The 24,531-nt window shown below is 23.5% G+C and overlaps 1 protein-coding gene across 6 annotated transcripts in view; it reads left to right on the top strand.

The window, feature by feature from the left end:
- The window catches only part of LOC136978689 (coiled-coil domain-containing protein AGAP005037-like), a 526,382-nt gene that overhangs the window by 24,932 nt on the left and 476,919 nt on the right, over nucleotides 1–24,531 (top strand). The window lies entirely within an intron of this gene.

The raw sequence follows: 24,531 nt of genomic DNA, 5'->3' as shown, positions 1-24,531 counted from the left end.
TCTTTCACGAGATTTTGAATGTTAAAAATTAAAAAAAAAATGCCAATTTTTATATTGTGTACATTCGAACATTTTATTGTGGTAAACAATAGTTCTAGTTAATAAAATTGTTTCAACTTTATCGAAAAGAGGAAAAAATGAAATTTATCTGTAATTTGGTATAAAAATTTCTTTTTCTTGGTCCATTTTATTCATCTATCTTTTTTGAATTTTTTTTATTTGTCAAAGTTTTGTGATAAGAATAATTTTACAAGGAAAAAAAAATAAAAGTTTGTTTTTTAAATGATAGATAATTGATATTTTTAATTCAAATAATTTTTGTTAAGTATGTGATTTTAAATTTGATCGATAAATTTTGTTTAATTTGGATATAATCCAAAATTTCAATTTAAAAGAAAATTTTTGAACGAATGATATAAGTTATAAATATAAAAGTTGTAAATGATAACTGGGGGAAAAATAACAAACGCTTATTTACATATTTACAATTAAATTTAATTTTAATTGTTGTATTTGTAGATTAATGTAGATATAAAATAAAAATAAAATCATAAACTTAACAGTTCTTTATGCATGTTAAATTAATATCTTATATTAATTGTGAATATAAATGTTATTAGTGTATATAAATAAAGAATTAACCTTAAATGACATTTAATTTCTTTAATTAAATACGCTTCAGCTGCAATTAAATAAGATCTGTTAAATGAATTAAGAGACTTCTAATTTGTAATCATTAAAAGAACTCGTCAAAATTGTAGTTAAATTGATTCAGAAATCAAGTATTTTCATGATCGAAATACATTATTTCTGAACATCATAAAACACTATCAAATTCCGTGTGAAAATTTTAAAAGTTTTTATAGCAAGAATCCACTTATATTCTTATATTAAAACCTATTTCGATGTATTTATTCAAATTAATGCGTTTTGTATAATAAGTAGCTACTCGAATATAACTTATAAAACCTCCTTAATTTTTCTCTTTCACTTTGAGAAAATAATATTTGCAAACTCAAGGAAATTTTAATCTGTTTTACTCCCATACGAAACTTTTTAATCTATAAAAATAATTTAATTAGCTACTTATATTACGCAAAGACTAACTATAAAATAAAATAAATACGAAATAAATACACAATTAATTGACAAAAGTGTATACTCGTAAAACAAATTGCACATTGTTGTTCTTTCATAAAATTAATTTTATATTTTAGAACTAGTGCTATAAATACGATGGTTTACAAGTCAATTTTACTTGACCATTGTGATTAACATTGTTTTGAAATGTGTCGACAGAGATAGTTAAAATTTAATTTAGAATCATCCTAAATATGCTCTATTAAACAAATTATTGGCAGCAGCTTATGTATGTTTAATATTTCAGAAACTAAGCAATTGTTATTCATGTACTGAACGTTACACAAGTAAAATATATAGTTAAAGTGAGAAATATTAAGTTAGAAAGGAAAATATAGAAAAGTGAACATATAGTTGATAAAGTGAATCCGTTGAAAATTCGTTTTAAATACTTATCTGAATTGAATTGGAGTATAATATGCGAAATTACTTATCCAATTTAGCTAATGTATATTATTAAACATTTAGGAATTATGAATTTTTATTTATAGATATAATCCAAATTAAGCTGTGAAAATCTTCCATAAAAAATTAATTATTAAAATAAAGAGTTCATTACTATTTATTAAATGATAATATAAGTTTTATAAATGTTAAATAGTAATCAAGAAAAGGTTTATTTTCCCGTTTCAAATTACATTAATTATTTTGCAAATAATTAAAAATAAATGCAAAATATAAAAATAAACTCGTAAACTTAACATTGCTTTTGCATTTTAAATTAGTAGCTAATGTTAATTGAGTATAAAAATGTTATTTATCTATACGAGAATAAAGATTTTCTTTAAAAAAATTATTAATAATGCAGAGAATAAATGTTAAAATAGAACATCTTTGGTTTTATAAAAATAGGGTATTCCTTTTTTCATTAAATTATTAATTTGAAAATAATTATTTTTATATCGAATAAAAGTTATCGAAAATTCAAATAAAAATGTCAATACGATTTATATTTAATATATCAAAAAGTTGTTGATGGAAAATCTAAAAATATGACAGACAGATATTGTGATGCCCTTGGAAAAAATCCGACACGACATGATCTTTAGATGGAAGAATTATAAAAACAGAGGGAAAAAAATCTTATTTTATTGAAACGAGCAGCAATCCAAACTGTAATTCAGTTTGGATAATAATACTGTGCATTAAGTTACATACACATGCATAATTAAGCTTGTTGTGAAGAAGCTAAGAATTGGTTATAATTCATTCATGAGAGATAAGTTATAGCTCTGTATTGGGAATAAAAGTTAATAAAGCGCTGCATATATATATGTAGGATTCATAATAGGAAATCTTGTAATATGTTCCATTACTTCAGTAAGAGTTTCTTTTCTCAATTAATATCTTTTCAAGATTTTATTTATTTATTCTTTAATTGCTAAAATATACAGTATTTTAACTTAAATCAAGATTATTTTCATACTTGTGAATCGAACTTTTACGTATCAAGACATTATATTATTTTTAAATTAAGAAAAATGCAATACATTTTAAACTATTGATATTTATTATTAAAAATAAATTTTCGAAAATCATCAACCATATATTTATAATCTTTAATTATGATTAATGGCATAATTTATTTTGACATGAAGTAGATAATATAATTGGTCATTTATATCAACGGAAAATTAAAAAAAATATTGATTATATTTATCTGAAATCTTTCTTAAGATTAACGAATTATTTTTCAATATAATATTACTAAACAAGTAAAGCAGATGTTTCGTATTTAACGTAATTTTCATACTTTATATAACGTTCCATATATAAAAATTAAAAACTACAACATTAAATTTAATTATTATTGTTCATTTAGAAGTGTTGAACACGAGATCGTGTTATTAACCAATCACATGGCAATTAATTAATATGTTTAATTATTTGTTTCCTATATTTTACGAAAATGAAAAACTGTAATACTTACAATTGTAGACTATAATGCAATTATATTACAGTTGCATGTTATATTTAAATTGTAGATATACTTTTTCATTTCTAGTAGATTTTACCTGTTGTTTCGATAGTTCAAAAGTTTTAAACATAGTTATATATGTATAACTTACAGCATTTGAAATTATAATATATTTCTATTAAACTATTGAAATGAGGATTTATATTATCATTTATTTTATCATATCAATATTTATCATATGTAATATAATATACAACACCTAAATATCCTGTATAAATGGATAATTAGTGACAATATACCTAGAAGATAGAAGTTTGGTTTGGAAAGTATGTTCATGAAAGTTACAAATCGAATTTTTAAAATGATAATAAACTTTAAAGTTACGACAGTTTCTAAAATTTAATAAAATATATATTATTTTAATTATTTTAAATTTTTTAACAGTTCAGTAAAATATTAAAATGCAAGATATTGTTTTAAGTGTACTAATAATCCAGATTTCAGTATTGAATTAAATAATTGAACATCGCCAAATGCTTTGTATTGCAATAATTTTCTCCGATATATCACATTGGAATAATCATCAAATTTTACTTCCTCCTTCACATTAGAAAATAAATTTACTGTATATTTATGTTGATTGCTATGAAAATTATCGAATTTCTAGGTGTGAAACAGGCGTTATAATTAATATAAATAGAGCAACTTTAGTATAATTTAAGCACGCTTGGTGAAGTTAGCCCGGAGTAAGCATCTAGTCCACAATAAATCGATTAAATTATCTCATGTCTCTTTATGACACCTGAAGTAAAAAAAAAGAAAATAAGGTATGAAATATTATCATTTCTCATGAGTTTCTTTCGGCTAAAAATCTCATATTTTATAAAATTAATTGACTTTATTTCGCATTCTTTGATTTTTGTTAATTTACAGCTTTTCAAAATTTTTTCCTCTAAAGTTTTGAGCGCTATTAGTTTTTTCATATTTAATATATTATAGTATATTCTTATATAAATAATTTATTAATATTGTTAAGTTAAAATATATTATATTAAAGAATGAGTTATTTTTATAGTAAATAATAATTATATCACTTTATTGGAACACTTATGTCATTGCCAAGAATTAAAAATAAAAAAATGATATTTTTTTTAGAAACAGTGATATTGATTTTTGTAATAATAAATTATACTGTTTTATTTAAAATACAACTTTCTATATAGTTTAATCTTTAAAAAATTCGATATTTGAATTTTTAATATTGTATATTTAGCTACAACAAGTCAATTACTAACTTAATAAAGTAATTGTTAAAACATAATGCAAATGAATCTTTAAAAGTTAATTCTGCTAAAAGTAGATTATACCACATATTACCAAAACATCTTACCGTTTTAAATTAATTTCACAGTTATTTATTGCTCGAAGCATTAAATCCAACTTTTTAATAAATATAATATATTTTCTAAGAAAGGTTATTGAGTAAATGAGAAACTTATTTTGCAGATTATATATTTTTTAATGTGTTTTGCCTCGAAACAAAATTTTTCGTGTGAATTTACTCGCGATTGAGTGATTTGTTAACCATAAAAATGAGTATTTCTGTTTATTTAAGAATCTTCACATCACTTGTGATTCGTGTGAAGTATATTCAAAAAATCAAGAACCATCAAATAACCATCAAGCATATTCCCCAACTAGTTTCACATTTCTTCTAAATGTCAGTCGACGGTCTTCAATTTTTAAGTATTGATTCTAAAGTAAATTGAACACACCTAAACTTATGATCATGAAAAGTTATTTATGTTCTTTTTTTAATCATCACCTTAAAAATTAAATTAAGCTTTGTAATTGAAGCATTTTTATTTTTTCTTTCTTTCTGTTTTTATTCTTCATTTCCAATTTTAAATTCAAATGAACCACAAAATCTAAAAAATAAATTCAATTTAGATAATTTTATTACAATTACTTAAAAAATTATCGAACATTATTACCATGAATAAATTTAAAATTTATGAAATAATAAAATAATTAATAATTTTTTCAAATAATTATTAATTCATTAATTAATTATTTTTTCAAATAATTATTAATTCATTAATTAATTATTTTTTCAAATAATTGATAAAAACATTTCGTCTATAGAATAAACTATTTTTAGTAAAAAAAAAAACAATGAATAGCAACAATAAAATTAATTTCATTGACTTTTAATAACTAAAAACATTTCCAGTTCAAAGTATTGCAAGGCAATGCCAATTTAATTTCTTTCGTTTTTTCCCCTTATTTTAAACAGCAAAAACGTTAAATTAGTTTAAAAATCATAATGGTAAATCTGAAATAGATTTTGAACTTTGTAAGAGATTGACACTTTCAAAAGTAATGTTTTAATGATACGTTCATCCATGAGTAAAAATTCTAAAAGAACTGACTGACGTAAAGTTTATACTAGAAATAACAGTCAATAAGAAACTGCGTGCTTCCAACACTATTTTCGTCCTCTTCTGCCTGAAGCTCTTATATCGGTTTACTGAGGTGTCTGTAGATCTTGTGAAATTATTGCAATGATAAGGCATCCGGAATGTAGGTGAATTTCTAAGAATGATACAAGTGACTTGTCGATAAAACTTTTTTTTTATAGGAAATGCTACCAGCATTGAAAAGAACAATAATTACAGATACAAAAGTGGCACAGATCGATTGATGTTTACTTTAAGAAAGTCTGTGAAACGGGTGATATACTTCAGGAATTATTTGATTAAAATAAGGAAAGCTTAAAGAACTGGGAAATATTGTGATAGCAATGTAATAGCGTATATATATGAATATACATTGCATACTTTTAGACTAAGTGAATGCATATACTTTTTTTATTAAATATTTTCTAGAAATTCAAATAATATTTTTTAAAAATCATATCATGGGTCAATTAAATTTACGAAGAAGAAAGTAGTAGTTCTATTGTGAAAGCTGAATATGCCAAGAAAATAAATATTATTAAATTTATCCATTCAAAATATAATAATAAATTACGATTTAAAATTCTGCTGAATTATTAGATTTCTTTTTCATTCAGCCAAATACATAAATAAATTTAAATGATTTTTCTAAAAATAGAAAATAAAACATATTTATATGCGATATAGTTTATTGTAAATGCTTTTAAGATAATGTAAATAGTCGAATAATAGTTGCAGACAAATTCTCTACAATGATTATATTACGATTATTTTTGACAAAATTTGAAACGAATGTGAGAAAGAAAATATTTTTTGATGTTTCGATTTTTGTAATATCATCACGTTTTTTATTTGGCAAAGTATCGGTTATTTTAATTTTTTAAGTATTAAGTTTGCAATTTTTGTTTTAAGTTCTTATCTGCTTAATAATTAAAATGTTGTTTCAAGTAAAAGCCTATTTTATATTTAATGGAAATGTTTTCGATTTAGTGAAGAATTTTCTTTAACCTTTAATTTTTAAATCCAGCTTTAAGTAACATTAAAATCATAGAATAATTTTTAATTATATTGTAAAAATTAAATTTTGTACTTCTGACAGTTTTATTTTAAAATATTTGATTTATTACCCTTTCATTTCTCTATTTCAATTTCTGTAATACGTTTAATAACGATAAAATAGTTGTATAAAACTTAAGAACTAGTGATATGAAGTATAAACATAATAAATTATTCATGACGAAAATATAGATCTACTTTCTTGTGCAAAATAAACATATTTTCTTGATGTTTTTAGTATTTTATTTTTAACATAAAATGTGTAACAACATAGAATTTAAATATCTTTTTTTATAGTGGAAAAAACTTAATAACAAAGGAATTCACGTATTTGTTAATGTGCTTATTGGATATTTTCCAATTCTCATAAAAATCTCATAAAAAGAAAACGCGATTTAAATATTAGAGTTTTCATTAATTGTGAATCAATTAATGAAAATTCTTATATTTAAATACGCTTTTATATTTTTACGTTATGAAATCAAATAAAAAATTAAGAAGTGAACTAGATGAATAAAAAAATAATAAAAATAAGCACAATAGTTAATGGCTAAAAACGTGCATTAAGAAAATAAATGAGTCAATAACTTACAAAAAATGTTAAAACTAAAAATTGCATTATATGTATATATATTAAAAATAAATAAAAAAAAAGGACAGGGTATGATAAATCCCGCTTCTTCCTGTGAAAGATCAATAGAATAATATAAGCACCACTAGAAAATTTAATTAAAATAAAACATATAAAAAGTTTTAATAAAATATGAAAAATTAAAACAGTTTATTGACTAGATCGACTGCGTAATCTAAATTCGATTCAAGTTATGAGGAAAAAATGAAATTTTTATAGTTGCTTCCAAATTCGAATAATATAATTTAATCGGCACTTTTTCTGAAAATTTTCAATAGAGAATACGAATTGAATATAAACCACTGAACCCCAATTTATTCTTTCCTTCTCACAATGGAATAGCGGTTCTCGCCTTTTCTCTGTGACCAATATCCTGTACACAATACTAATACTGCCTTGTTTGTATTCTAGGAATGATCCCAATACATTATTGTTTGTACTTTTATGGAAGAAAAATTTCTGATAAAATATTATTAATAATATATATATATATATATGTATATATAAATACCATAATTTATATTATTGTAAATTTATTTAGAAAAGAATGATACGTAGAAATGTTCACAGTAATTGAACTATTATTTAACTGTTTATTTAATAAATTGCAAAGTAAGAAAGTTTTCTAAAATAAATTCAGTTGTTCAAATGTATGAACGAGACCTCCTTCCCGACACAGATGTCCAATTCAATGATGATAGCATAGACCGTTTTCCAATACAATCGCCTATAGATCTGATGTTACCAGCAATGTTGTCAGTCTATTTTAGCTGTGATAACAACAATATCGATTTTTGGTGAAAGGTCGTCACTCAGACGGACTCATAAGCTTAAGTTTTGTCAAATAAATGCAATTCTTGTTTACAAATTAGTATTTTTCTGCATTTATATTCAAATATTACATGTGCAGAATATGTAGAATTTCAGAATATAGTATGTGCACGAATTTAAATTTAATTCTTACATTTTTCCTTAATTAATCAAAATGGCAATTTTTTAAGAAATTGTATAATACTACTAGTTATAAGTCTATATTTTATTACACATTTATATTTATATGAACGAATTTTACTAATGAATTTTATATAAACTTATAGACTTAACTTTTAATATAAATATTATTAATGTAATGAAAAAAATAACAACTAAATAAAAAATAACAGAAAGGATAATTTTTTGAAAATAGAGTTTTTATATAATTAAAAACTTCGATAAAAAATTTAAAAGCAAAGATTTTGGCACGATACAAAGTTTTTGGAAATATAAACTACATGTATTTTGTATTTTGTAGGACATAAAAAATGAAGAAAAATTGGTAATACGAATTTTATATGGCACACTTTAGGTTTTTTTTATTTTGAATATTTTATTGTGATTGCATTTTAAAAAACACGAACTTTCTAACTATATATTGATAAATCATATATATTTAAAACGATGAAATTAGAAGTAAAATAGAAGGTTATTTTTTCTACAAAATAATTTGTGTTCGACTTTCATAAATGAGATGGTTAATTATAAAATTTTACCTATTATTTAAAGATTTTTAGTTTTTTCAAATTAAGTTGTCTTTTAAACAAAATTACAATAACTTCAAATATATTATTTTGTTTATATGAATTTAACTGATAAAATATTAATTTAATACCTGAAATTTTTATCGAGAAGACATTATAATTTAAATAAACTAGACTGCTGTTTTGATTTTTTAAAGACATTCATTCACTCAATTACTAATAAATTAAATTATAATATTTTTTAAAACATAGCTTATAAAATATAATAGACCTATAAAATATTACTCTAATAGTAATAATTACTTTAAAATTAAGTTTACTTTCTCAAAAATACGTTTAAACATAACGTTAATACTTACTGTATAATATCCTATAATTATAAATTCTTTTTTATATCATTTCTGATGTCTTATACATGTTTCAGCTTTCTTATTAGCCATATTTTTCGTCATTAGTAGATACTTTATAATTTTTTATAATGATTTATATCATAATTTTAGAAATGCTGATGTTACTAATTTAATAAATAATCTTTCATATACTTAGTCAGCGTGAGCGTAGTAATCGAAATGATAAAAATGCAATTTTATACATATCAAGTAAATTGAAGAAGTTCAAAATTTATCAATATGAAAATGCTTTCTAATGAAGTTGACGATTTACACGAAGAGAGGAATTAAAATTTCAAAATTCTCTGGAAAATATAGTCTAGAACAAAATTCTTAAAGTTTTAATGTAATCACCATATGAAGATTTAAGTTTGAAAATCATTTCGAAATATATATTTTTAAATATTTTATCTATAACTTTATGTTGTTAGTTTATTTAAATTTGTTGTAAAGTTAAATAGTTTTTTTTTTCCTTTGCTCAATTCTTGTAAATAATTAAGAACGTAAACATTTAAAAATTTATCGAGTATAATAATAGCCAGGACGCGTGTGGAATAGATTTCATGAATTTTATTTATTCTGAGAAAATTTTTATGCACCTGTTATCTTCAAAGACAGCGCAGAAAATGAGAAAAGACAAATTGACGGATGGAATTTATTCCGACAATATAAAATAAAATTTCCTAGAAAAAATTCCAGAGATCGGTTTCTCCTCTTTTCAGAAAAAACAAGAAACAAAATTGGAAAAAATTGCAAGGTATTCGAAAATATTACGCGAAAAACATTGAGTTTCATTTATTATTATGATTAATATTATTATATTATGATTGATAATTCCAATTGATTATTATAGTTATTTTTGCAAATTAATGCAGCTTTATTTATGACAATCTGTATTTTTTTTAAACAAAATGTTAAACTGGATTAACTCTTACATTTCGAGATTTAGAATAATACAATAAAGAATTTATAATTAATTCTGTAAATGTAAACTTTTTAATTGAAAATTTAAATATATATAAATATACACGCTATTTAAATATGAAATATAATTACTTTTAGTATATATTTTTATACACATGTACAGTACGATAATAAAATATAAATTTTTATCCACGTATACTACAATGTATAGTGTTTAATTTGTATATACATATACGTTATACCAGTGGTTTTCAAAGTTATTCGATCCGCGAACTACTTAAACCGAGTCACACATGAACTACGTACTGCCTCCATCCATTCTTACCCCCTAAATATCAACTCAAATTATGCCAAAATACTTTGTCTATTCAGTAACCTATAATAATATAAGAGATAGGTGATGCATGAAAATGTTTTATGTACAAAACAGCATAAAATTTCAGTTTGGAAAATGACTAGGTCAGTCTGCAGACGATTTGAACTGCTACATTGCAGATTGTAAACCACTACACTATATACTAATACTATAATAATAGAACATTAACACTATAATAAACCATGAAAATTTAAATATAGTGTATATGAATACATACTGTTAAAAATCTTATAATTTGTAATTACTGCGTGAAAGATATGTGTAACAACTTTTTAAAAAAATTATTAGAAAAATTTTAATATAAATTTAACGGAACAATTATAATTTTATTCTTCAGATAGAAAATTACTTCAGTGCATTTATATTTTTATACATCGATTTTAATATATTTAGTGCAGATGATCATGATTAAAGTAGGTATTTAGAACAATCTGTGAAAAAAACTATTGGGAAAATATCAAATTTGATATACCTACTGTCATGAGTTTGTGGCTTTGATTTCCGGGAAAACATTTTACTTTAAAATTTAACTGCTATGGTCAAATTTGGCGCTGCTGTCCTCTTAGTGTGCAATTTAGGATTTAGGTATGTTTTCTAATAAAATTTGGAAGTTGTGGGATAACGTTCAATAATTTTATTTCAATTACAGATGTGATTATAGATGTAGAATGTGGAATTGTCGATTACATCAAAAAATATGATTCTGTGCCCCATCTCATCGTGTAATATCTTTACTATGCATTTCGATGGCGGAACGCAGTTGACCTGCGTGGAGTTGTCATATATGTGAAATTTCATCTTTTAAAACACTAGATTGGAAACATTGCCTCTATAAACGAGGATCCTTAGATGGCCTCACAAAAGTCAAAGGGGATCAGATCAAGTCGGGATTGTTGTGGCTATGACGTTGGTAATAATTAGCTAACCATTTTCTCGTACGAAAAATGTTACAGTAAAGCTTGCATATTTAAGCCTATATGTGAAGGTGCACTATCTTGAGTAAAGATAGTGATGTTCGGACAATTTCTCTGTTGCAATGCTGGAATGACGACTTTTTGGAGCATATCTCAACATCTAGCAACAGAACAGAACATGGCCCAGGTGTAGAGTTTTCTTTAAAGGTAAAGACTAATGATAAAGCCTACTCTGATTTACACCATATCGTTACACCAATATAATCTGTTGGTGAAAATGTGAATTTTTGTGACTCAAATACGGCAGTTATATGTTTACATCATCATGCAAATAAAAATGAGAGTCATCGCTCCACAGAATTTTCCAGGGCCATGCATAATAAACCATCGACTGAGCAATAGATATCATGGCAAGTGTTTCCGCTTATCATTACTGTATCACCAGCAATCAATTCTTGACTGTGATCAATTCTTGTACGGATAAAAATGCAAGATTTTTTACAAAACTTTCCACACTGTCATGTATAGCAGAACATCTGGGCTTGTGTAATTGCTGTGGTATTTCCCGTGCATTATTGCTGCCATCAGAATTTTCCATTCCGTGTACCTTTACAGCATTAACAACGTCTTTCGTTTTCAGTCGCCAATTGATTTGCGAACACATCCTCGTTACACAAAGTTCCGTCTCCTCAAAACGCAAAAATTTTTTTTTCCAATAATCAAAGAACCTGTTCGTAAATCTTTTAAGGGATTTTCCTTAAGTGAAAAGCTGGAATTTCCGTTTCGTTGATAGAAGAGTACGGAAAAATCACGACCAAACATATGAATACCATGACGACTCTTTTTATATCCGAAATTCATGAGAAAAACGTATATAATATGCACACCAAGGAGATCAAATCGTCAAATTTTGCCCTAACGGCTGAATTTTGGACGTAAATTTTTCCCCATAATTTAAACCGCATATTCGGGACAGTATATACAGTGAAAACAGCTAATGTGACCAGTGAAGAGACCAGCTCGAAATGGCCATCTTACACAGGTGTCATACTAGCAGGTTTCACTGTGTACCAAATCTGAGAATTGATGGTCGAAGCACTAAGGCGTCAGGTTACCGCTCTGGAACATCCGGAATCGAAGCTGAGATAGCAATTCTAAAGGAATTTTTTGAGTGGTCAATCCCGGATATGTTGGGCTCCGTCCCTCATGACCCTGCCTCTTCATTGTGGACCTAGCCGCATCCCAGATGAGTATGGAAAAAAACCTTCTTAGTATTCGCAAGGCGGAAAGAGGAAAAAAAAAATAAAGTTTAAAAAAATATTCAATATCCTTTTTTACTAATTGAATTTTAACTAAACTGTAGAATAAAACATTTAGATATTGAATTCTGGTAATATATAAAACAAAAATATCATTTATAAAGGAATTTTATCGTTTTTATGAACTGATTTAAGTTTAGCTTAAGTCAATTCATAATTTAAATATGTTTATTTTATTTTTTCTTATGTAATTTTCTTCTTGTTTTTAATAATTATAAATGAAATGAGAATCTTTGAAGTGAATTACTGTTTAATTTTCTTTATTGGAATTTTCTATTGAAAATTCCAAAGAGAACTGCTTCATAGGTTACATCAATAACACATTTTATTTGAAAGAACGAAATGAAATAAAAAAGACAAGAATATTTCGTTTTTAATCGAGTTTTTTCACATTTTGTGCGAAAGAGAGTGCAATTTAGCGTGCTACTCTTATTTTGAACATTCTACTTATCGATTTTTTTCGTCAGATTTAAATCTGCTTCCAAATTGAATAGCGGATTTATATCATAAGTAACTGCTTATGAATTTTCTTTCTTACATTTATGTCATAATGTCGAATATCTCAAAGTTTTGCTTCGTTGGTTGCATTGAAGTTAAAATATTACTACTAAGACTATTTCAACTCAGTGAGAGATCAATAAAATAGAGTTATTTCATTTGTTTTACAAATATTCAAATATTTCAAGCTATGAAATTGAAAAACTTATATAAAATCAACATATTTTTAAAACAATGCATCATATTGTGTGGTCAAATAATATCCGTAATGTATTCAAGAATAAAATTTTACTTTTGATGATAAAATATTTGCTGTTTTGAAAGTAATAAATATCTCGTGTTTTTTCAATTGTGTTTATTATCCAATTATTTTTTCTTAACCAAAAATATTTTAACTGTTATATTTGTATAAAACGCTTAAGGTTAAAATTCTTATGTTAAAAGCTACCTAAATCGATCTTTTTGATTTTCGTTTTATGCAATTTTTTGCAATTTTTATTAACAGAATATATCACAAGGATTAATTATGCTATTTAATTTTCTGTATATATTAATCTAAGTAATGCTTATGGTTGGATATTAGATGAATTTTGAGTGGATATATATTCAAATCTCTTGCATATGGACTTAGGATTGACTTATATTTTATTGAATGGCAGGAAGTGTTTGTATTGTAAAGATATGTATTTTCTACGACAAATGATATTCTTTCCATTATCATTTTAACTAGGTATTTTAAAATCAGTAGTATGGATGTTGAATATTCTTAAAGTATTTTTTCAAGTGCTTTTTATTATTATTATTACTTTTTTTAAATCAAAATTCAGATTTCGAATTTGAACATTAGATTAGAAATTAACTCCTATCTTATTCACTTAAAGAATAGAGAAACATTTTTTTTCTACGAAGAACATTCTCTTTCTCTCTATCCTCAGTCTATCCTCCTAAAGAATATAGGATTTATTTTTACAGTTTAGTTACAGATACTGATTTAAAAAATACTTTAAGAATTATAAGTCTTGACAATATCTGTTGATTTAAATACGTAAATATTGTTAAATAAAACGTTAACCTGTCGAATAATTCAAAAATACTTTAATATATTCGTGTTTGTACATTCCTGGCGAAAATAATTTTGTCTGTCTGACAAAATTATTTTTTATTTGCTAACCACGTGTCAAATATATATCTCGGTTGTTAATAAGATGGAAACAATTGTTTCATCTTATTAAAAATTTATAAATCAACTTTTATTTATTTCTTTTATTTTCCGTATTTTATCAATTAATTAAAAACACAAAATACTATACTATAACTCTAAAAGAAATAAAAATATGTAGAAAATTATCCGTTTTAAAATTGTATTCTCAAAATATTGAATAAATATAAGGGATTATTTGTATTAATTGTTCTGGAAAAAGTAAATTATTAAGGAATCTTCAATTGATAATATAAATACGTTCGATAATTATAATAATTTTTGTTCTTCTGTATTTCAGATTTTGTGATTTGAATTTTAAAAAACAATATAATTAATAACAATTTTCATAAACTGTATAAATAATATAAAATGAATAATGTAAATAAATTTTTATTTATTTTAATTATGATTTCAAAATGATCACTTTTTTGTAATTAACTTAAATTTTTTTAATGTTAAGTGAAATTACGCTCTTAAAAATTATTAAGGAATAAAAATTTCGTTGATTCAATCACCTCAAATGATTCTTAGTTTAAATGTTTTTTACCAGCCAATTACATTTATCCTAATGAGTTTATCGTTAAAGTATCTGATTACAAAGAAACTTACTTTTAAAAAAAATCGAACTGTGCTTTTAGAAATCAACAAATTAAAGGGATATAAAATCTTACAATTTTATAAGGAATTAATTTTATTGGATGTATTTTAAAGTCCTTCTTAAATTAAATAAAAATAATAAAAATGTTTAATAATTCATAAAAATGTATATATTTTATAAATCAAGTATGAAATTCGAAATATAATAAAAATAATTTATACCATTTATTATCTTAAATTAATTAAAAATCCAATTAAATATCTGAATAAGTATGCAATAGCTAGAGACAAATAAATTTTAGATTATTTAATTGAAAAATATTAATACTGTAATTACTTCTTTCTTTGTTTTACTTGCGAATATTAAAATAATGGCATTTAAATTTTTATATTGAAAATGGCTTACGTTATTTAGACGTAAATTATAATTATAGTAAAGAAAATATATAACAATAATGAAATTATAATAAATAAAATCGTATTTTCCAGAATAATATTCTTATGAATAAAATGACCATTCAACGAATTAAAGAACTTCACAATAAACTGAAAGGTGAACTATTTCATAACAACTTATTTAAAATTTACTGGAATTTTGGATTGTCAGTTTTAATTAATGGTCTGGATTTTTCGATTTTTTTTAATTTACCGAAAATTTAATATCGATGTACATCCATATTGAATCTCTTGTCCAAACAAAGAAAACCAATTTCTTCAAAATCATGTTAGAAAGTTACAATTCAATAACTTCTATTACACAATTAATTCTATTCAAGAATATCCAAAAAATAGTTATTTTAGTTTTATGGTTCGGATTAAAAAAGATGAAATTATACTTTAAATCGTATTAAATTGATTGGTGTATAGAGTTCGCTTATTTATGGAAGATAATGACTTGTAATCGCTTTTATCATTATTTATTTATTACATTTTCCATTTATTTGAAGAATGGCATAGAAAGCATGATAATTTGAAATCATAGATAAAGAAAATTGAATTTTGATAAGTTTTATTTATTCAATATTATTATTATACAGTTATTTTTTGGCAAAATAAATAAATTATACGATCTTTTATAATATTATGTGTATATATTTTATATATTTTTAGTGCACTTCACTTAACATCGAATATAAATGTAAATATTATATAAGTGTGGAATATATACATGTGTAATGTATATCCTTTTATGATAAGTGTTATATATATTGTATATAACAATACAATAATATACGATATGTATGTGTACCATACTCGAATTTTTTGATCCTGTTTTGTTAATGTTACATTTTAAGGCAATAAACATTATTATTATTTTAAAAACAATTATGTTAAAACCGTTTTTAAACAGAATTTTAAAATATATATATATTATTTTATCATGGAATTGAAGAGGGTTCATTTATAAATAATTTAACCACGGTGTATTTTATAATTCTATTATTAAAAAGGCCACTGCTATTTTTCAAGCTAGTATTTGTCTCTTTTAACATTCTTGATATTTATCTTTTAGAGGATAATATGATATGAATCTGTTCGTTAGAAAAAACTAAGTATTTTATGAATATTCAAGTCTTTCGTAAAAATAAAGATTTTTATGAATGAAAAAAAAAAAAAGGAAATGATAAAAAATCTTTCATCAGACAAACTGCAAATTCGAATAATCATATCAAAATTATGTAAAACAACTTCAAATTTTTAAACACATTTTTCTGTTATATTCGTATACTAAATAGTTTTAAATTGTGAAATTTTTGAAATATTATTATAATATATATTATTTTATAGATATTTTATTGATACGAAAAAATTAAATGTAACATTTTTCTCCGGTAAAGTTTAAAAAAAGAAATAAGAAATAAATTTCGAATATCGTAATTATAAATAAAAGAAAAATGTATTAAGTATATTTTGGTTCTTAGAATTCAATCTCAACTATAATTTACATATTTAGAATAGTCTAATATAATAAATTTTCGTACAAATGTAATATATATAAACAACAAGATATTGATTTCGCTGTTTTTATATATATTTTTTCTTTTTTTGTTTTATTTACCAATGAAACAATTGGTTGCCAATAGATTTAAAAAAAAATCAAAGTTAAAGAAAATTGTATTTAATCATACTCACTCCTCGATATGTAATAAGCTTAATGTAGCAAGTCAGCAAATCATTCAAAATAGAATTTATAATAGTCTATTCAACTGACTTCTCTAAAAGATTATTTCAAAGTGCACATTTGTATTGTAATCTAATTTATTAAAATTAATAAATTACTGAGCTGATATAATATTTATCACCGTTTCATAACATTTTGTTAAATATTAAAATTTCTTAATACTAATAAAAATCTACAAGAATTACTGAATTTATTAAAATATTAATAATAAATAATCATGTTAAGGAATTGAAACGTCCGATGAATGAACTGTATTTTCTTCGAAAAAATATGATAAACAACAAAAGTATATAAGCCTACAATAGAACATATGAGTATTTATAAGAATTTGAGAATATCTTATCACTAAAAACATTAGTCACGTTGATATTTTGGAAATACAGTCTTAACGGACTCACCAATGGCCAAATGGATAAAACTACCGAATACTGATAGTTGGTCGCAGATTTTTACGTGAACAACGACTGGCCACGCGGGGGTTGCCTGGTTTTCTTCACGTGTCTAACATATAAATGGAAGCCAGTTTCCGCAGAAGATCTTTTAGGAAGGCAGGCATCCCTTCTTTCACGATTGCCCTTGTTTGCATTGCCTTATCCAACCAAATCAAACCAAGCTTAACAGAATGTACAGTACCGTACTTTCAAAACATGAAGACAATATAAAAATAACAATAAATTAACATAATTTCAAAATAAAAAAAACTAAAAATGTGGATTATTTTATAAAAAATATATTCGAGTAAAAATATTTGTATTGTCAGAAAAATACTCGAGTGCTGATCTAGATTTCTTTCTTATCTCTATGGAGTAGGATAAAGCACTTTTTTGAAGACATATGTGGTGTTTTTTACCGATATCTCTTAAACAGTTTACGATATATAGAGATTAAATGTATTATTCTTTAAAAATCTTTGAAAATAAGCATTGTTTTTAAAGTATAAAATATCCTTTAATATGAATACTGTTTAGTATAGAAAGTGGCTGTATTAAAAAATATCAAATATACATATTATTGATAGACATTTAACAAAATAACATATACTTTTCATTTTAATGAAGTTTTTTCAATCAAAATTATTCATTACATAATTTCATCTAATCTTAAGAAATGAAATTTTAATTTTTAATGAAAGTTAAATAATAACCGTTTCTTTCAGAAAGACTAGAGTTACAAACAGAATTAAACAGTAAAGGCTATATAATTTTATTCATAATTTAGGAAAAGTTAATCCTATTTTCTAAAAATCTTAAAGACAAAAATGCGTTATCAATTTTAAACAACTATAACAAGAATAACAAAAAAATGTTCGATTTTATCATTAATTATATAAATAATAAAAAAATCATTTAAAAGCTATTCGTCACGAAATTAGTTTCATTCGTATCAATTATAGAAATAATCCAGGTTATATATGTTTTTTAAATCGATAAATTTTTCTTCCTATTTAATATTATGATTTATGACACTGGACATAACTGCTGGAAATTTTTAGCAATTCGACTAAGCTTTATAATGCCGATATTAATAAAAAAATTTTAAATGATTTATCTAAAATTCGAATAATTATTTATAAAAGAAAACTTGAATTAAAAATTTTTATAAGTATTTTTGAAAATATTCAATTTCTAAATTCACATATTGTTATATTTATTTATTTTATTTTTTAAATGGAATAATTATTTGCATATAAATTGAGCTAGGCGTATTCCAGAAAAAAACATTTCAAAAAGTTATCAGAATTTTTTGATAACTACTCTATTGTATGCATTTTAGGATGCAGGAATACAAACTTTTATATTTAACCTGCGGCAATAATTAAAAGTAAGTAATATTAATAATAAAAATGAACTGGAAATATGTTTGAATGCAATCTGAATATTTTGGAAGAAAAAGAATATTTTTAGATATAAACAAGAAAGAATTTTTCTTACAAAGGTATTAGAAAAACAAAAATTACATAAAAGATTCATTTTACTTACATATCTTGCATTACTTTGATTTATGTTTGTGCATTGTTTCGCCATTAAATAATTAAGTTTAGCTATAAATTAGTATTAATGATAAACATTTGCCAATATCAGATCAAGTACGTAATAGAAAACGTTCTTTTAAATTACGTATGATCAATTCTAATTAAAATTATACACAGATATAACATTTCACATTTTGAATATTCTGTTTACCAAATTATAACAAAAACGATCACTAAAAATTTTATAGTAATAATAGCAATTATAAATTATTAATATTATATACATGTTGTAATCTTTTATTAATTTTTCAACAATAAAAAATTTTATAAATAAACACATTCATTATAATAATTATTATTATATAAGATAAAAACTGGCATTATAACTAAATAAAAGAGTATCGTACAACAGTGACAAAGAAATGCGATTTTGCCAACATTAGATTAGCAATTCAGTTGAAAAAATAAATAAATCTCCTTAAGAATGTATTCGATTTTGTGGAGTATTAGGATGCCATTATTGCCATTGACTTGAAGTAAGTAAAATCTAAAGATAAAAAATTCCTTTCGACTTCTAACGGGTAGTTATGTTTCTGAATGAAACATTTGTGTTGAAATTTCTTTATAGAAATTATATTAAAGTCCTACTCCATTTTTATAAAATTTTTTATTACAGAAATTATTTTTACTCATTCTTTACAACGAAGTGGTAGCCCAATTTCATTTAAAAATGATCGAGTACTTCAAAATCAATATTTCTCTTTTTAAAGTGTGGTTTTCATTGATCGATGATAATGATACGAAAAAAAATTCAATTACGATGAAAATACGTGATTTATTGTTTTAAAGAGATAGGTATTAATGCTCGAAAATTATTATTAAATTGCTTGAAATAGTATAATAGAAAATATCTTTGGCTCAATGAGAATCACTTTCAATCATGATTAATTTGAATTAAAATTTAAGATTGCATTCAAAGTATTGCTACATTTCGACAATGAATTTTGTCAATCTCGTCAATCATTGAAAAAAAAATTGTTTTTAAGTAGGTGTTTGTTTGTGCCGAATTTTTTGAGACTTCAGATTTTATGTCTATTTGCTTTTTAAAAAAAGATTTTGATTTAAGTTGCTAAGGCTGCAAGTAAGGTTTTTTTCTGTCATTTGCCGGAAGGATAAAATGTAAGCGTCTAAATTCCATCACTTTTGTTTGCCCGAAGCCGCATTTCTTATCTTTTTGAGTGTTATATTGTTTAACGTCTCATTGTTAATAATGCTCAATCAGAACTTTTACTTCCTTTTATATTTCCAATTATTAATTTTAAAAAATTTCAATTGTTTCTAATAAATACAAAAATGTTAATTACATTTTACTTACAATAAAGTTTCGAAAAATTCTTTTTAGAATTACGCCTAAAGGTGTTGAATGGGAGGAAAAAACACTATAATATTTATTATGCATTATATTAGTACATTTACCACCGGGATTTACAATCAAATCCAAAGTTTCAAGAGAGTTACTATGGTTACTAGTTAGGCGACAGCAAACTGTCTCATTTATCTTTGGTCAACGTTTTATCCACAAATGATAAATTCCAGAACTAGGAGAAGATACAAGGGATGCAATGTTCCAATTCTAAATTATATTGTTAAAGTAAATAATATATAGATATAGCAGTAACTAAATAATTCAATAAAATAGTCTAGAATTTCTCATTTCAAACAAATAGAAATTATTATTTAATTTCTCGTTAATTTGCGCCTTTTGATTCATAATTAAGAACTACGGATGACATAGCTTAATGTATGTTTATGTTTAAATGATTTGAATTAGAATCCGTTTTTCTCTTGTCAGTAGTAAATTTTTTTGACAGCTGAGACAAAATTAAAATAGAAGAATAGAGACACAAGCCAAATTGATTACGTAATAATGTGGAAATTTAATCTTGGAGATAGCAAACAGATAAGATAATGGATATAGATAGATGGAAGCATTTTCTAATAATTTAGTGGCTAAAAAATTTTATAAAAAATAATAAATTTTGAGTGATAATCAGAAATAAATAAAGATATATTGAAGGAGGATGAAACGTAAACAATGTTTTCGAGACATAAAAGGATAAAAGTAATTTTATTAAAATTTTTTTCTAGATTCATACTTTAATTAAAAATCTATTAAATAAAATGACTAATTTAATTATAATGCGACTAAATATTTTAAAAATAAATAGCTTAGACGATATTTATTTTTTTTATTTATTTTTTAAATTTAATTAAACAAATTTAATTGATATTTATTTTCTTAGATACAAAATGAATTACATTTAAATTACTTCTTAAAAATAATTTAAAATTTTTAAAATTCTTTTCAATATACTTTTAAATGTTCATCCATCTTTTAAAAAACTTTTCTGTTTTTATTTCTTTTAAATTAAAATAATTTGATTCGGTATAAAAATTGCAGAATATAAATAAGTTTCATTTGTACAGCGTTGTTCTTCAAGAAGAAATAAAGAACTGTTTTTAAATTAAATTTGCTGCATGTTTGTAGCATAAGTTTGTTAAAAAAATTGTAATTACTTCTAAAAAAGCAAAAAATATAATAAACAGTTTATTTTTTAAGTAGTGTAATTACCAAGATTTCAATTATTTTTCTAGCTACACAAACAAAGTTACAAAAAGTAACCAGATAACTTCCTTCAAAATTGTAAATATTTGACGATTTATATTTCTGTTCAGAATTAGTGAAGATTTAACAAAGTCTAAGAATGTTGAATTTAAACAAATTTTTTCAGAGTAATAATTGCTGCATTTATAAAATTTATCAAAATGATTTTATTAAATGTAAACAGCAAAACTAATTTAAAAAATGCAATAAGGGAAGTGAAAAGGCGAAAAAATATAAAATACATATTGTTATTTCAATATTATAAAAATATGAAATCTGATGAGTGCATATGGAATCCATAACGCTATTTTTATAATTTTCAGTTACTATCCCAATCTCCCTGTAACGCTTCGTAAAATATTTCACACATATCCACTTCCAAAATTACGTTACGTAGCCTATATACTAACCCCTTAATTGTACACTATCACGAAATAATACACAGCAAGCTTACACCTGCTTACTCATCTTACCAATCTGTGTTACGAAATCTTTGGATAACTCCTATAAAATTTAGAAAAAAACGAATAAAATTAGGGAAAATTAGCTTAGATCAGTGATGCTTAAATCCGGCTTGCAAACATATTTGACATATCACTTTTAAATGATTGAAATAGGCCTGCTTTTTGTATACAGAAAGCAGGCTAACTTCTAAATATTTTCTATAGAATATAAAAAATATCTTGTGGCCACCTCCTTACGACTTATGCGCAAATTGACCCGCCAATCGAAAAGTATAGGCACCACAGATTTAGATGATCAAAGACGTCCAAAAATGGACAAAAGGAGCAAATTGTCCTGGGCCCCGAGGAAGTAGAAGCCCTTACAGTGTTTTTTCGTTTACTTCCTTTCATTCAATATAATTTAATTTGCGACAGGACCCCCTACATGTATTTTGCCTCAGGCTCCGTTACCCTGGGCGGCTCTCTAGACAATACAAAAAATGAAATTGGTCGTTAGTTGTATTGATGCTATTTTTATACTTTAATTAAAATTAGAATAGGTAAAAATATTAGTCGAATATGGAGAACATATTGTCCAAAATTATATATTTATTCGACTAATATTTTTACTTATTCTAGTTTATAATATATGTAATATTTAATTACTAAAATGTTTCAATTTTTTAATTCTTCTAAATATTTATAAATTAAGATTTTTTTAGAAAAAATTTGATTAATCTATAATAATTTTTAGGGAAATATTTGTTTAAAATTAAAATAAATACCTAAAATTAATAATTACTTTAAAAATGAAACAATATTCATAATTTTATAAACTTCCAATTCCACTCTTACTTGATTAAATAATTTATTTTATTCAGAAATGTAAACATAAATAAAGTTATACAAAATTATTATTTACGATAAAATTTTTATTCTAGTTTATAATATATGTAATATTTAATTACTAAAATGTTTCAATTTTTTAATTCTTCTAAATATTTATAAATTAAGATTTTTTTAGAAAAAATTTGATTAATCTATAATAATTTTTAGGGAAATATTTGTTTAAAATTAAAATAAATACCTAAAATTAATAATTACTTTAAAAATGAAACAATATTCATAATTTTATAAACTTCCAATTCCACTCTTACTTGATTAAATAATTTATTTTATTCAGAAATGTAAACATAAATAAAGTTATACAAAATTATTATTTACGATAAAATCTTTTTTATATTTGTAATTATTATTTCTCCATATAATAATTCACTTTAATTATATTTTAATATAATTACTATCATTTTCCTTGTTAAATTACAAAACAATTGTCTACTGTTTATAGAATACGTAATACAAAATAGATTCGCAGACGTAATGGCATATTTTGATTTGATTGGACGGAAACAAAAAGTTTATTTAAACGAAAGACTAATTTGAAAATTGAAAAATGATATGTGTATTTTATTACAGATAATTTTTCAAGTAAATAAACTATCAATGACCTTTAATTTTGGAATACGTGATAAAAAATTAATCAATAATAAATTAAAATAAAAAAATTATTCAATTTAAAGTATAATTCTATTATTTAAATTCATTTTATTCAAGAACCAAAAATATTTATTTTGTAAAACAGAGATCCATACAGCTAGCCATGATTTAATGCCATTTCATGAAACCTGTATATTATGAATTCAGAAAAATTTCAATTTTTATTAGTAGTTACTGTATTGAATTTCAACAAATCTATTCATCTAGTTTGTTTCTAATAGATTATTTTAACGCTAATATAGATTTAAAACATTAAATTTATTTAAAGAACCGTATTCTAAGATTTTTATTTGTCTAATCTTATTTATTTATATTTTTTAAGGATAATTAAGGATCATTTTATTTGTGAATATTCATTACATTTATTAGTATATTTTAATGAATTTTCGAATATTTGAAATGTTTAAGTAGAATCGTATTGACATGTAACCTTATGACATATCAAAGAATGTGTAACAAACAGATTCGGTATCAAACGATAATAAATCACAAAATGCAAAGGTCTTTTTTTTACACCAAAGACGATGAAAAATCTTACACTTCTTTAAAAAAATATTGAAAAGTATTAAACTTATAAAATAGAACAGTGAACTTTCATAGAATTAGATAGAGACCGGGCACAATTCCAACCAAAAAGAATAACTAAAAATGGGATCACAAACACAACTTAAAAAGAATAGTTTTAAAATGAAGAACAATAACACAACGAAGGACTGATATAAATTAAGAAATTAATGACTGTAAATAGTGCAAATAAGAATATAACAAAAAGA

Source organism: Centruroides vittatus, unplaced genomic scaffold, assembly GCF_030686945.1.
Source record: "Centruroides vittatus isolate TY-2023 unplaced genomic scaffold, ASM3068694v2 contig_549, whole genome shotgun sequence".
Lineage (NCBI taxonomy): Eukaryota > Metazoa > Arthropoda > Arachnida > Scorpiones > Buthidae > Centruroides > Centruroides vittatus.
The sequence above is the reverse complement of the archived record's forward strand: the minus strand, read 5'-3'. Positions and strand labels throughout refer to the sequence as shown.